The following is a 16,297-nucleotide window of genomic DNA, read 5'->3' as shown; positions in this document are numbered from 1 at the left end:
CATGCTACGAGTTGTAATAGCATTTATGTACAACTTCTTTAAATCTTCGCTATCAATTCGTACCCTTGACAGTGCGTCCGCACATACGTTATGCTTGCCTTTTACATATTCGATTATGAAATCATACATTTCAAGGTCAAGTCGCATTCTGGTCAGTTTTGAAGTTGGGTTTTTCATTCCAAAGAGGTACGTGAGTGGTCTATGGTCTGTGAATATTTTGAATTTTCGCCCTAATAAATAAGGCTTAAAATATTCCACAGCCCAATGGATTGCAATGCATTCTTTTAATGTGGGATGTTTATGCTTTTCACTTTTTTGAAAGGTTTTTGAAGCATAACAAATGGGTAAGTCATGGCCGTTTCTAACTTGAGACAAAACTGCTCCGCATGCAATATCGGAAGCATCTGTTGTCAACCTAAACTCTTGCGAGAAATCTGGATATTGCAGGATTGGGGGCTCCATTAGTTTCTGTTTGAGTGTTTCGAAAGCTGTTTTACATTTTTGTGTCCAGATGAATTCAGTATCTTTTTTAAGTAATTGATTTAAAGGATAAGCAATTCCTGCAAAATCGGGAACAAATCTACGATAATAATTGGAAAATGCTACAAATCGGCGTACTTCATCAGAATTTTTGGGAATGGGGTAATTTTGTATGACAGAGTACTTTGAAGGATCTGGTAAGATGCCCTCATCAGATATTCTGTGACCTAAATAAGTTACATTTGTTTGTAAAAATTGACATTTGTTAGGGTTGAGCTTTAGATTGTGCTTTCGTAAAGCATTAAACACTTTAATAAGGTTTTTATTATGGTGACCAATGGAGCACCCGAATACCACCACATCATCAACGTAAAGAAAACAGGACTCGGGAGAAAGTCCCGACAACGCAATGGTCATCATACGTTGGAAACTATTAGGTGAGATTTTTAGGCCAAACGGCAATCTTTTAAAATGAAAATGCCCGGAACTGGTAGAAAAAGCTGTGCATTCCCTGGAATCAGGATTTATTTCAATTTGGTGAAAACCTGAATATAGATCCAATATTGAAAAAAATTTAGCTCTTCCTAATTGGTCAAGGATTTCATCGATCCTTGGAAGCGGAAACGTGTCGGAAATAACCTTCTTATTAATATTTCTAAAATCCACGACCACTCTCCAGCTTTTACGGTCTGAACTACTTTTCTTCGGAACTAACAATAATGGTGAATTATACGGGGAAAAAGAATGCTCAATAATATCATTTTTTAACATGTCTTCAACCTGTCTATTAATTTCTTCAATGTGTGCCTGAGGAATTCTATAATTTTTCGTATACACTGGCATATCATCAGAAAGGTTAATCTTTTGTTTGTAGAATTTATTGGTAGTAAGATAGTCGTCTTTCAAAAAAAATATGTCTTCAAATTCAAAGCATATATTTTGTATTGAATCTCTTTCGTAATATGGAACAGAATTTAAATTAAGGTTTTGTTTTAATTTTTCTGATCGTGAGCTAAGGTTAACGTTTGATTCTTTTTCATTTATAGGTAAGGAATTAAGTTTAAAAACGCCAGGGGTATTTTTCGACATATCAAAAACGTAGTATTCTGTCAGGGGTAAGCTTTTAGGTATGAAATTTTTAATCTTTTTGTCTTCTAAATTAGTATTTACAATTTTTAAATATGGTGTATTATGTACAAGAGAATTTGAAATAAAAACGCCTGGTTCAATTTCTTCAGATAGTATTAGGCTTTCATTTTTGAATTCAAGGTCTAGGCGCCTTATTACTTCTGTTCTTCCTGGTACATATATGAAGTCATCAATTTTATCACAAAGTGGGATGGAAATAAGATCGTCTGAATTAGATTTAAATTCCAAAAGATAAGTTGAGTAATTTATAGTTGCTTTGAGTTTTTTTAAGAAATCCCTTCCTAAAATGCCATCCACTTCTAATGGGAACTTTTTTGGTATTACTTGAAATTCATGTAAAAGAGAAAACTCGTTTTCAAATGTTAGTTTTGTAACTGTTTTTCCTAGGGTAACTATTTTCCCTGCTGTTACACCTTTTATTATACAATTCTCGTTTAAAACTACCTCTTGGTTAAGATTTATTTTTTTAGCGGAAAATATCGAAATTGAAGCACCATTGTCTATCATCAAGTAACACCACTTATTATTAGCCATTTTAACTCTAACTTTAATAAAATCTGATCCCGAAAGATCAGTTACTGAATAAACATTTAATCTTGACAATCCCTCAACTGAGCTACCATCTGGCTTCCCTGTTGAGGGCGATTGTAGTTTTCCGGAAGTTGATGTTGATTATTATATTGATAATTTCCTCGACTTATGTTTCGATTTTGATTATTAGTTCTATTTTGGTTGTAAAAAACTCTACTGTTAGATTGATTAACGCTATGTCTGTGATTTAATTGATTGTTACTGTTATAATTTCTGTAATTGTTATTATTCCTGTTATTATATCTATTCATCGGTGGTGTTCTAAAATTATTGTACGAGATACTCTGGTTATAACCGTTGTTTCTATTGTTTGAGTTTGGATATCTTTGGTTGTTATTGTTTCGAAACTGGGAATACGAGTTGTTTCTAGGATTCCTTGAATTCCTTAAATAATAACAGTTTTGTTCATCTTCAATAACTTCATCTAAATTTTCTGTTTTTAAACTACTGATATTACTACACTCTCCAATACGACTAAATTTCGAATCTGCTTCTAGTGCAAACTTAATAGCTTCGTTTAAGCTTTTTGGCTCTTTGTATATTATTGCTTGTCTTATTTCAACCCTTTCCAAACCCCTAGAAAAAATTCTAACAGCCATATCGTCAACTTCAGATTTTATTATAGGACGCGCCGCTTCTTCCTTATCTTGCATTTTCAGTTCAATCAACTCTGCACATAAGTTCTCAATCTGGGTTGCAAAACTAGCTACGGTATTCTCTTGTTTTAACTGCTCTATTTGATTAATTTTTTCCTCTTTTGTTGTTTTGTCACTAAATCTATCTTTAATAGATTTTTTAAAAGACTCAAAATTTGTTGGGGTAGATTCAGTTTTAAATTTGCATTTAACATTTTGTAATAACTTCACCTTTAAAAGAAATTTCAATAACGTCTTTTTTGAAGCATCATCTAAAAGCTCATTATAAAATTCACATTTGTCTAAAAAATCAGTCACATTCTTGGGATTTCCATCAAAATCCGGTATTAATGAGTTAGCTAATTTTAAATCAAATGTAGCCATATTCAATTGTTTTTCTAAATAATTTTCTATTTCTGATTTTATTTGGTCATCCAAAGAAGTATCTTTTATAGCCTCATCTAAATTCAACGCAAACTTACTTCTATTAAGATCGTTGTTATCGTAATCAGAATCTGAATAAAAACTCTCTACAGCCAATCCTAATGCAAATTGAAAATCGGTAGCAAACTCAAATCCTAAAAATTCAACACAAGATTTGCATTTTTTTTCAACTAAGGCTCTTTGTCGTTTATAAAGTTTCCTTTTATAATCGGGTAATATTTCTAAATGATTATCAAAAAAATTAATGTAAACATCAAATAATGTTTTAAGATTTTTAATTATGTTGTTATGTTTTGTTTCGTTACGCTCATTATGTAAATCATCTCTTTTAACTTTATCAATAAAATCACTCAATTTTGCAAAATGATTTTTGAGTTCAATTTCTTGTTCACTCATTGAGCAAATATCACGAATTATGTTTCCGTGTTTCTATGTTTTTGATTTTAGCTAAGACTTTATATAATAGAGAGGGGAAAGTAAATAGGATTATCTAATTTAACCGCTAACTTTGTGAAAGCAGACGAAAATATGATTAGAGAAAGCAAATTCTGCCACTGAAAATCAAAGCATCACAATTATGTGTGTATGTTTTTTTTTCCCTTTTATAGAATTCAAATGTTTTCTTAACTAATGATAATAATTAATTATTATTAATGATATGACAATTATAAGTGTTAGTAGTTAGGGTTAGTAATTTGTGTGGTTGTTTTTTTTGTTTTTTCTTTTTTTTTTTTTTTGCATGTAATTGAACTTCTTTGTTCATCAAAAATGTTGAGCAGTTTAGTTTTGTTATAATTAATATGTATGTTTGTACATCTTGTTATACTTTAGTAATAACCTGTTAGTACATTTATGCTTAAGTACAGTTCAATTATATGAGATGATGTTACCGCTTGAATTTTGTCTTTTCGTTTCTATTATTGAAACATGTGGTGCCTTTGCCAATTTATATGATGAAATGTAGGTGGTCCAACGTTGTTCTTTTTTTTTTTGTTTTTTCCAATCGCCATCGCAATATGGAACGACAATTTTTTCTCTTGTTGTGTAGAAAATATTTAGTTTTGTGATTTTAATTTTTATTTATTTGTCACGGTCGCCATGTGATAGATTAATATAATTCAAAATGCAACTTTATTGTCTTTAATTATAATTTACAATTTTATTGAATATAATATGATTAGTTTATTGGGAGTGCGTCCGTACGTTCTCTGGTTCTTGATTGTTCTGTCCTTATACATGTCCGTTCTGTCAAATTGTCAGTTGTCGAGTGTTGCCATAGGTTTAGTTTAGCAACGTACTATGTAGTCTCGTAGTATCGTACCGTATCGTAGTATTTTACTACAAGTGTGTAGAATTTCTACTCTAAAAATAGAGAAAAAAATATGTTTTAAACTTACACCCACCACCTCCTTCTATCCTTCCTGCAACATCACCACTCTGTTTGGTGTTGTTGACGATTTAAAAAAAAAAAATTCCTACAAGGATAACGACATAAAAAAAAACATAAGAAGGCATAGAAGCAAAAAAAAATATTACGTGTGGTTGAAGATAACAACTATACACTTTTGGTACAAGGATGGAAAGAAAAAAAATATGAAATAGAGGCAGAGCTAGAAAGATATGAAGATGGTACCTACTGAATGTCCCTTGTGCATTTTATAGCTGATATTTTTATGACACAAACCATTTCTAGGGATTATATTATTTATATTTGTAATTCTATGCGGTTCCATAAGGTTTTTCGTGTTGTTATTTTATTTCCTTGGTCTAAATATGAGATGTGTTTGTTGTTATTGTTGTTGTTTATTCGTTCATGAGAGAATAACAAATAATTTAAGAAATGTGTTAAGGGAAAATGCAGCTTATAGAGATTAGACATTTTTTATAGATCCTTGGGCTTTAAGCGTACAAATATGATACTTTAGTAATTTAGTTAGATCTTTTGGCTGGCGGAAGGACCTTTTCTTTAAAGAAATTTATTTTATTTTATGCTTTTAAACTTTGGTTAGTAATTTCACAATTTGTATTCGGTGTATTTAGTAGACTCGTATATAAGCTTTTAGTGGCAATAGTTCCTTTTGAGTAAAAAATTCAATTCAACTTCAATTTTCTTTTCATTGAACGTGCTATTTACAATTGACTTAAGCTTACAAAATTATGAACGGACTATTGAACCAACTTATTAGGATTAAATTGCCAATTTTTTTTGTTTAGTTATATGTACTTAAAATTAGCTGCAAAGTAGTTCCGTTCCAAATAATAAAGTTGTTTTCTGGTTCAAACTCAAATTTGTACGAGTGTTTTCTCGTTAAGAAGGATCTTTTATATGAAAATTCGTTGATAGGAACACCTATTTTGTCTGTTGTTGGTAAAAGGAACTGCCAATTTGTTTGGCCGATTTAAAGATCAAAAATACGTTTGGTAGTGTTTAAAAAAAAGAAAATCACTCGTGAGTAAAAAAAAAAATCCTTAAGAGTACAACTATTGCAAAACTTGTTGCAAATCTTTGAATTTTTTTAACGATTTTATCAGTTTAGGTACAACCTTAAACTTTCCAAATCGAATATGGCACTTATTGCAATAAAGACTTACAAAAATTTAGCTTTATTTCTCTCTCAAAAGTACAATAAACTCTAAATCTCACTCATGAGAGTGATTCAAATTCAAAACTTGTTTTTAACTTTCGTCCACATTATTTAGAAGTGCATTCATTACTTTATTTGGTTCTGAACTTTATGCCATTTTACTTTTTTTTTGTGTCACCATTTGGAAGGAAGTCTTAAGTCCAAAAATGTATAGAACAGTACCTACTTTAATTAGTATTTATTGTTTAACTTGTTCGTTTTTCTTTGAGATTTTTTTTCTATTTTGAGAAATCTTCCTGACTCCAAGCTAGCTCCTACACATTGTTGATATTAAACAACGCAATTTTCGAGAACGGTTCCGATATAATATACTGACATATTTGCTGCACTGTACGTGTACAAATGTTTTTAGAAATAAAATGCACGACTAAAAATTTGATATTTTCAAGAAATCTTTTTAAATGATCTTTCACGAAAAACCAAGTGTGCCAGTTTACTTCTTGTTTAAAAAGAAATTTTTAGAAAAAAATTTTCGAAAATCGTTAGAGCGATTTTTTGTTTAAATATTTTTTATATACCTACCTACCTATAAAAATTTTCTAACATTTTTCAAAAAAAAAAAAAAGTTGATATGCCATTTTGAAGAAATAATTTATTTACGCATAAAAACGAAATTTCAAAATTTTTCATTAACACGTTTTCAAAAAAATTGATTTTTCAAACAAAAATTTTGAAATATTTTTCAAAAATCCAAAAATGATTTTTTTGAAAATTTTCTAAAATTTTAACATTACCTTTACCTAAACGCTTTTGTATAAAAATTTTCGTTGAAATCGGGGTATTCTTGAACGAGATATTCATAAATAAAAAAAAACCGTTATATGACAGGTAATGTTAATAACGGTAAAAAAAATATTTTTTTTATTTCGAAAGTTTGCTCTTATGTGTAATACTACACTCAAAAATTTTTTTGATCATGTGCCCAAGATGCCTTTCTTCTTTAGATGTTGAAAATGTAAAAAAACGATATCAGTTGTTCGAGTTTAGATTACTGAAAACGGTTTTACGTCAAAAGCTTCAAAAATTATGTAATTTTTTTATAATATGTATTTTTATTTTGCGATAAGTTTCATATTATTAATACAGCTGAGGTCGTTTTCATCCCGAGTAAAAATAGAAATTGAATTTTCAAAGAATACTTGAAAATACTTGACCGCCTCACCACAGCTGCACCACCGCCGCACATAGGAGTATTGTCATCAAAAACCTTTCCATAATTATTTTTCGTGGTTTTTGTTATTATTCCTACAAAAAAATACAATATAAACCTAGTTTTTGTTATTTTTATTTTTTAACCAAAAACTAAAAAAATTGATTAATGGCCTGTACTCCGCCTATCAACATTATTTTTCTCAAATTTTTTTCCTCATCCCTAATACGCAATTCTCAGTTTCTTTTCTCTCTTCCCCAACCTTAATTAAGATCACCCAAAATAAAATACACTAATTAAATCAGTAAATTTAATTTAAAAATAAAAAACGTTGCATAAAGTAAGGAGTATTTTCTATCAGAAAGTGAAAAACTAATTGTTCCTCGATTCTCTAAAGAGCACCTAAGAGCACCCAATTTTTGTTGCATTGTGTTAAAGAATATATAAACTAACTCATAAGTTTCAATTCATCGCAGAATAACGGGGTATACTAAAACAAAATCATTAAAGTTCAAATAATAACTTACCAAAAAGATCAAGTTTTTAGATACTAGTTCTAAGCCTGAATTGAAATAGAAAAAACCATCTAACATTTTCAAAACTTTATTAATATCGTTAATAAATAACCGAAAAAGAATTCTCCATTTAAATTTTTTTAGATTTCTATCAAAACACTTCGATATCGCATATAGAATAACACTTACCAAAATACTTCGAATTCAAATAAAAATGAGGTAGAAGTAACAGTTATCTTGGAACTCATTTTTTAAACCTTCAACAATATTTTGTATTAAATGAAGAAAAAACAACAAAATTTAAAGAAAAATGTATGTATGATTAACAAAGTAAATTAATAAACGAGATGTTAAATTATTTTGGTATTAAATTTTTTCTTTTTTGAAAATTCAAACTTTAAATACGATTTTTTTTTTTTTTTTCGAAAACTACTCAATAAATTTTATCTTCCTTTAAAATTAAGAGACGAGAATAAGCTTTAATTATTTAAATCAGTGATTAGTAAGGTTTTCCATAATGACTTCTTGTCCTTAGTATTTTTACAAAAAAAAAAATCTTCTCAAAATTTAAATAAAAAAAAAAACATATTTTTTAAATTGGCACTATAGGATAATAACTGTGACCATTATTTTTGTACAATAAGTTGGTTTAAGTTGTAAGGTGTATGAGCTGTGACTAGTGCTTTAAAGTCTTCAGTTCCATCCCGGCCATGATTTTTTTTTTTTTTTTCTTGGTAAAACACTAAAAATGCAGATTTTAAAATAGTAAGAAACCCATATAGTTTTAGTAAACAAAATTTTTCTTGGATGAAAAACCATAAATAAATCTTACTAATTTCCTTCTCTTTTATGTGTTTGATTTTTCTCTTTGTAGGTGTTTCAGTTGTGTTCATATATTTCTTCTTTTTTCTGTCAAAATGTGAGAAAAGTTTCTAAAAATCAAAATGCCATTTTAAATACTTCTTGGAATGAATAAATTAACGCGAATAGTGTTATTCAATGAAAACTAAGCAAAGCATAGTTTTAGATAGCCAAGCATTTCAATGGAAGAAGTTAGATCAATTTCAAGTTTATCTCGAAATGTACGACGACTTCGTTTCAGCTTTTTTTATTCAATTATTGACCTAACATAATAATTCCTTAGCTGAATGACAATATTTTATAGCAAAATTCTCATGAAACCGAATGATAAGGTACTTTTTCTGGTAAATGTTATTCGTAGAAACGATTTTCGGGAAAGTTTTTCCCAGAAAAGTGATTCCGTAGAAAAAGTTTTTTTTTTTTAATTGCCATGATAAGCAAAATGATATACCACCCAATCATGTCTACAAACAAGTTGACAATGTTTCATCACTTCTCAAAAAAAATAAAACGACCTCATTATTATCGTGTCATCTCACTTGTATAAACAAAACCATCCCAAATCGCATGGGGACATGGAGAGTCCTTTGTTTCGCAGTTAATTATCCTCAACCTGACATTATACACTTAGAGTCCAGAGAGAGAGAAGTCGAGGGACACACCAGGTAACTGTGTAATATTTTTGCTTTTCGCATTTGGCCCCCACGCAATAAATTCAAATTTACGCAAATGCGACGTTCGTTATACCTGCAGATATCCCTAAACGTCCATTTTGCGAGATTATACCGTTAACTTTGTTTGCCCTCGGTGGCAATATAGTGTTTGTGTGTGTGCAAAAGTCAAAATTGTATGTGCTCTGCTCCTACTTGCTTATAAGAGGGATTTTTAGCGCATTATAAAAGCAGAAAGATGTGTTCGGCAGCCATCGCCACCGAAATAACCCAGTGTTGGCACAATTCAGGGATATAGAAACAAAGCTCATAAATAATACAATAAAGATAAACAAGGTGTAGAATATGTGTGAGTGTGTAGGAGAGCTCGCTGTGTGTGCAATCCATTCAGCTTCAAGTCTCAAAAGGGATTTGTGTTCCATCGAAGTTTATATGCATGATGCCAAAGCCAAGTACCTACACCATAATCACAAAGAACACTGGGAGGTGCTTTAGATAGTTTGTACCGTTGAGGAGCTAATATCCAAGGACGACGACAACACAACACAGAGAGAGTGTATAGTATGACGAAATTCTCGTTGGTATTTTGTGATTAACTAAGTTTTATACAAAATTCACAGGAAAACGAACATAATTTTGAATCCTCTCTGTTTTCAGTTTCTAGGAGCAACCATTTAATTCTATATTGGTTCACTACACACACACATTGGCAAATAAATATTCTCAGAGAAGACAAGATTGTTAATAAATTATGGAGAGCAATTTATTCCAGTTGAGGAGGAAATTTAGTCAATTTTGATTGAATTTTAATATCATGGCTTCCTAGAAAATGAAACATCTTCATAACATGATTTCTTAGAATATTGCCAGTTTCAATTTAATATGCTTTCTTGTTTTACCTAAAATTTAGGGAATTGGAAAATCTGGTGTTTAAATCTTAAAGGCAACGTTCTAGTCAAGGATTTTTAATCCAAACCTTTCACAACAAGCATTTACTCCTTTCCAACGAAATAATTTCCTTGTTTAAGGCTTCACACTTGATGATGTTGAATTTAAGAATAACTTGGCATAATTTTTCTTGATTATTATAAGGCTTATAAGCGAGAAAATATGCTGTGACAATTCGTCGTTCAATTAAGAAAAAAAAGAGAAATCGAGCGTTTTTCGTGCTTGACGCTATTTAAAAATTAATCTAGGTGCCTGAAGTATGCCCCCACTGGTATGAATGTTGAACTTTAAAATTGGTCAAGGATGAACTATTAATGTTCTCAATTTCATTCATTATAATATTTGCACATTTTCATTCTTCTTCCTTTTTTTTCTTTTTTTTGTTATTATTTTAAAACAAAAGAATTTTTGTTTAAAATAAAATTCAACAACCTCTTGTGAATGCGGAAAAACTTCATTTATATAATGACAGCCATTAATTAGAAACAATTTAACTCTCTAAGAACTATTGTACTCGTAAAAATGTGTATAAAAGTCCTTGCACAATTGCACCACCACCGATTACTGCATTGTTCGCAGAGAAAAAAATGTGCTACACGCACCGGGAGTAGAAAAGTTTTTCACCTGCATTTTCTACTTCTATGCTCAAACTAATTTGTTTTAGTTCAACTTGAGAGGTTGAAAATGAAACGAATTTTTACACATTTTCAAAATGTCAATGTCCTTTAGAATTTATACAAAATTACAAAAAAAAATAGTAGAAATGAAAAAATAAAAAATGTCAACTGTGTTCGTGGAATATTATTTTTCCTTCTCTCCTCATGATAATGATGATGATGACGAAGGACATTATAAGAAGTTTTGTGTATTATCCTTTGGGATCATTAATTTTAATTTCTGTTTATGTTTCAAATCGTGAAAAATTGTGTTCGTTCACAGTCGTCCTTATAATCCATTCAGTTGCATTTTATATCTTTCCATTATTTCAATCCTGTGAATAAGAACCAACGGAATACAAAACAAAAAAAGAAAACCAACATAATTTTTTTGAAACTACAACAAAACGACAACAACTATTCAACACAAAACCAAGATGAATCACATTATTATTTTTTGTACTTATATAAGGACATTCTGCTTTAATGCATCATTTTTCCTTCTTTTTTATAACTGCATTTGGCTTTTTCTTAGGGAGCAAAAATTAAAATTAAACAAAAACAAAAAAAAAGGTGTGACTTGTCATTGCGTTGTGAAAGACATTTTCCATAGAATTTATGCAGTGGAAAAGCTTAATGGATTTAAATTTTATCCTTTTATATCTTTTTTCGAAGACCAAAAAGAAGAACAATAAATTGTATTTCTAGGAATTCCATAGGGACATAAGGACTAGGATTTTTGATATTTATTTTTTAATGAGAATGCAACAAAAGGTGTCTTTAGTGGTTTGAACTTGAAAATTCAGTATGAAATTTGTAATTTTTTTTTTATTACTTCTAAAGAAATTAAAGACAAAAGATGTATCTTAAATCTGTGCCAAGTTAAATGTTTTTAAATTACTGCAAATCTGTAGGGTTGCGGTCAAAATACCGGAAAATCGAGATCCAGAAAACCAAAAATCCCAAAAAAACTCAAAATTCCAAAAATCAAAAATTCAGAAAACCCAAATTCCAGAACATTCGAAATTCCGAAAGCCCATACATAATCCCGAAAATTTAGAATCCCCTAATTAAGAAAAACCAGAAATCCAGAAAATTCTTAGTCCCGAAAACCCAATTGGAAGGGAATTCTTTTTCTTTTTACTTGCGATATAGCTAGAGTAAGTTCGGGTAATGTGGTATAGGTTGGTAATGTGGATTTCAAGAAGTTGATAAATCTTTATAAACGGTTACGTGGACTTTTTTTGAGAGCCTTACAAAATGCATTCCCAAGCGTTTAAAAAGCAATATTTACAAAAATGTATTTTTTAAATAGAACAGTTTGCTATTGATTTACGTGATTTCGATATAAGTTTGGTTCAAATCTAACTTTTAATATATTTTTTTAATGTTTTGTACAATATCTCTGTTTCCGCTAATGTGGTATACTTACAATACTCTAATGTGGCATAGTAAACTCCTTTAGATTATGCCAAAATGAAATTAATATTTTATCTTAAATTTAACAAAACACAAGTTATTTTTAACCTTCTGATGTTTTTTCTTTCATTCTTAACAAAAACAAATAAAAACATCTGTCTTGGTTATTTCAAAAATGAAGACACTCATAAAATATATAATATTGTATAGGAAAAGTGTATACCACATTAGCAGACGCATGTGTACCACATTACCCTCCACTTTCCAAATGTGGCATTTTCGAGGTCATTGCACTTTTTAATATAAAACTTTTTTTCTGAAACGAAAAACTCCTGCAAAACATTCAAAACACGAAAATAATATACCATTGCACATCTTCACAAATTTTCGATTACTTTGATATAATATTTTCCGAAATATATTCCGAAAAGAAACATGTATACCACAATACCCGACTTTACTCTACTATATATCAAGTTATGCATTCTGTCCAGTGGCGTATTGAAGGGGGGGCTCAGGGGGCTCAAGCCCCCCCCAAGCCTTCAGGATCATGTTATTATTTAGCTGATTTCATCATAATAAACATGATTTACTGAAACTTTTTCGTAAATCTTAAAGATTTAGAGGCAGCACAGATGCTCGAGCCCCCTCCAAAATCTGAAACGGATGTTTATGTTTGTTTGAGTAAGAGCCTCAGCTGACGTTGAGGGTTGGCGTAATTTTTTTTCGGATTTTAGTTCGATTTGGAATTCTTCAGATCATTTTTTTTTGGTATTTTGACATCGAACTTACATCACCGTTAAATTTTGCAAAACTTCTTATGCAAAATGCAATCTCAAAACGCCGTCTTTTAAAGATATTAGAAATAGAAATTTTTGATATCTCAAAATCTTAGTGGCCAACATAACTAATGGTTTCTCTTATCAAATTCCATTTTGCGCTTTTGATTTGGATTAAAGAAAGCAACATATTACGAAAAAATAATATGTATTTTGGATTAAACATCAACAAGAACTTCATTGAAAATTAATATTTGAGACTTTCACATTCTGCATTTAACTTTTTGGGCATTCACTTGCCGAAAGTGAAATTAGGTGTTCTGCATTTTCACTCATTTAGATTTTCTCATCGAATTCAGTTTACTTTGAATTTAGTGCCTTTTTCAATGAATTTGCAATTTTTGGACAAAATATTATCAAAACTTATATTTTTATTGTTTTGTATAGTTTATTTGTTGTTGATTTAATACAAAATACATAATGCCTCATGGCATGAAATATTATAATTCATCACTGCCTCTGTGTTTGCAGTGCGCAATTCTCCAGGTACCTTCGGGAATTGCGCACTCCTTCTGTGTTAGCAACCTCATTCACTTTACACTAATTCATTTTTGTTTTAAAATTTGCAATAATACTGCCCATGTTTTGCAATTCACTTACATATTTGATTTGTCTCACAAAATGTATCTTCATTTTTTTTTTTAAATTCTGCTTTTTCAATTAAAATTGCGGTTTTATCCGCATCCATGTCCAAAGCAGTAGTAATTTCACTTTAGAAACAAAATAAAAATGAATGATCCTTCAGTTTTGATAGTTTGAAGCAATTTTGAAGTTTTCGAAATCGATCGAAATGAAGAATATGATATTTCATTTCACGTGAAATTGAAAAGTGATTTCAATTCACTTTCGTTCAAATTGCGGAACATGAGCATTTATATCGAAAATAATAATGAGCCTATAGATCAATAACTATAAACGTGATAGGAATAAATCTGTTAACAGTTTTGAATTCAGTACATGACAAAGTTCGAACGAAATAAAGTCTTTTTTTACGGATGACTGAACTCCTTGCTCATTGTGTAAATAGCTCAGGGAAATTAGTCAAAATATGGGCATGAAATCGCATTTTTCGCGGGACAAAATTTTTTTCATGGAATGTGTTCGGTTGGTTGCCCTTATCATAAAAGTCAATTTGTTGGGAAAATTGGAGGTTGGGAACAGCCGCCATCTTGGAAAAGAGATTGGTATCGTTGTTATTGAATAGCTCCATTGTTACTTATTTTAACAAAAAATGACAAGGGTAAGACTTATCAACAATAAAATTATCTAAAAAATGATATACAAAACAATTCCGTGAGTTGATTAAATAAAATTTTACAGTTGGTCAAAGTGCGGGTTTGTTTCGCAAGGTTGGGACAAAATGACATTTGTTCATATATCTGACGAACTTTTGATTTGTTTGGATAATTCTTCAAGAATGAATTATAGTACTTATAATTACCTATAAAATGAGCACACAATCGTTATTGTAACCATCGTATTGTAGAAGTAATCCAACTCCGAAACTCTCCATGTACTAGTCAAAAGTGAGAAAAAAGCTAGTTTTTTGCTAGTAGGCCGAGAAAATTTTGGGAGTAGAGGTTTAACCAAAATACAAGTACGCAGTTATGCAGCCATACGAGTGTTAATGTCGATTTCAAAGGTCTGATAACTTTAATTTTGTGTTTTATACGGTTTTTGGGGGGTTAAATAACGTAAGTTTTCCAACTAACGTGAATGGGCTAAATTTATACTATTTGAAATTATAAATATACAAGCTGATGCTCTTTTATTTTTCCTAAATCTGGACACCTCAATTTTCTAGCCCCCCCCAAATTTTTTTCTGGATACGCCACTGATTCTGTCTGTCTGTCTGTCTGTCTGTATAAGGAGCTACAGCCTAAACAGATGGACCGATTGACTTCAAACTTGGTATGTAGCATTTTTTGGAGACTCTCCAGAGGGATTTTTGGAATTAATTTTTTTGGACCAAAATTAACGTTACCTGTCATACAAAAATTTCGGAAAAGTTTAATTTCACGAAAACGGCTCCAATGATTTTGTTAAAAAAATTCAAATGTTAGTTTTTAAACAAGGTCTATCTATTGAAGAAAAATTGTTTTTTTGAAAATCATTATTAAAGGTGCCTGCCATAGGACCGCTTTTTTCAAATCGGATTTTCTGCAAAACTACTTATTGTATTCCAACGAAATTTTTTATACAAAAGCATTTATATAATTTAAATATAAGCGAAAAATAATTTTTGATTTTAAAAAAAAATTTGAAAATTTTTTTTTGAAAAATCTTAAAAATTTAAGCAACTTAAACCCTAAGAGCAAGTTCGTGCGACCCAGTCGTGCATTTTATTTCTGTTTTATCTTTGGGATTTTGGCCTTTCTGGATTTAGGGTTTTCTATGATTTCGGGTTTTCAGGATTATGGTTTCTAGGTATCTTGGATTTTCGGGATTGTGGTTTTACTAGATTCAGAATTTCGGGACGTGTGTCCCGAAGGGTTGGAATGCATATATTAAAGAACCTATCTCTCATTTTATTTATTTTTTTTTTATTAATAAAAAAAACGTCATTCCGAATGAAATTCTTAGCTTATTTATTGAGATGTAAAAACAACAAATTCAATATGATTTCGCTTGAAGCAAAAGCAATCAATCATTTGAAAATAACTTTCCATTTGGGTAAAATTAGGCTAATTTTGAAAATTCGAAATTATTTATTGCCCTGAATTAGGTTGTGAATTGCGATTTTATCGACTCAATCTGTCAAAAAACGAAAAAAAAACTTTTCAATCAGTTTCGAATCCATTAACTGATTAAATACCAAGCGCTTCCACCCAAAATTAAACATTCCTCTATGAAATTTCGCCGCAACATAACTTTGTTTCTGCATATGTATATTTATTCACACGCAACGTAACCCTTTTAGCCTATTCGGCAACATAAATACCAAATAGCAAACCCACACACACATAAATATGTGTGAAGTATGGCATATATATTGTTTTTTTTTTTTTTTTTTTTTATTAAAACCAGCATATGTGGCGAGCAGCAGCGTATCATCAAAATCGATAAACCACTCTCCGCATACTGACATACTTCTTCTGTACTGTGCTGCTGTAGTTTTCCCCCAAATGATTGTGGCAAAAACCAAAATGAATCCTTCCAATGGGATTTTCAAACTCATCATGATGCCCTACATACTCGACGACATACACAACTCACACATTTGTACAAATATAATATTATAGCTTTTGAGGTTTTCCATTTTGGAGCGAGAACACGACCAACGACGAGAAACGA

General features: G+C 30.4%; 1 protein-coding gene and 1 long non-coding RNA gene across 4 annotated transcripts in view; one reads left to right on the top strand and one right to left on the bottom strand.

Annotated features, from left to right (window-relative positions):
• Positions 1-16,297, top strand: part of LOC129907768 (syndecan-like) — a 413,100-nt gene that overhangs the window by 352,315 nt on the left and 44,488 nt on the right. The gene's annotated exons all lie outside the window — the stretch shown is intronic.
• LOC129907776 (uncharacterized) overlaps positions 8,107-16,297 on the bottom strand; it is a 68,821-nt gene continuing 60,630 nt past the window's right edge. The window contains exon 3 of the long non-coding RNA XR_008771151.1: positions 8,107-8,541. This is a non-coding gene — a long non-coding RNA (uncharacterized LOC129907776). The remainder of the gene's footprint in view (positions 8,542-16,297) is intronic.

This window comes from Episyrphus balteatus, chromosome 1 (assembly GCF_945859705.1).
Source record: "Episyrphus balteatus chromosome 1, idEpiBalt1.1, whole genome shotgun sequence".
Lineage (NCBI taxonomy): Eukaryota > Metazoa > Arthropoda > Insecta > Diptera > Syrphidae > Episyrphus > Episyrphus balteatus.
Note: the sequence above shows the minus strand (reverse complement) of the source record. Positions and strands in the feature narration are given on the sequence as shown.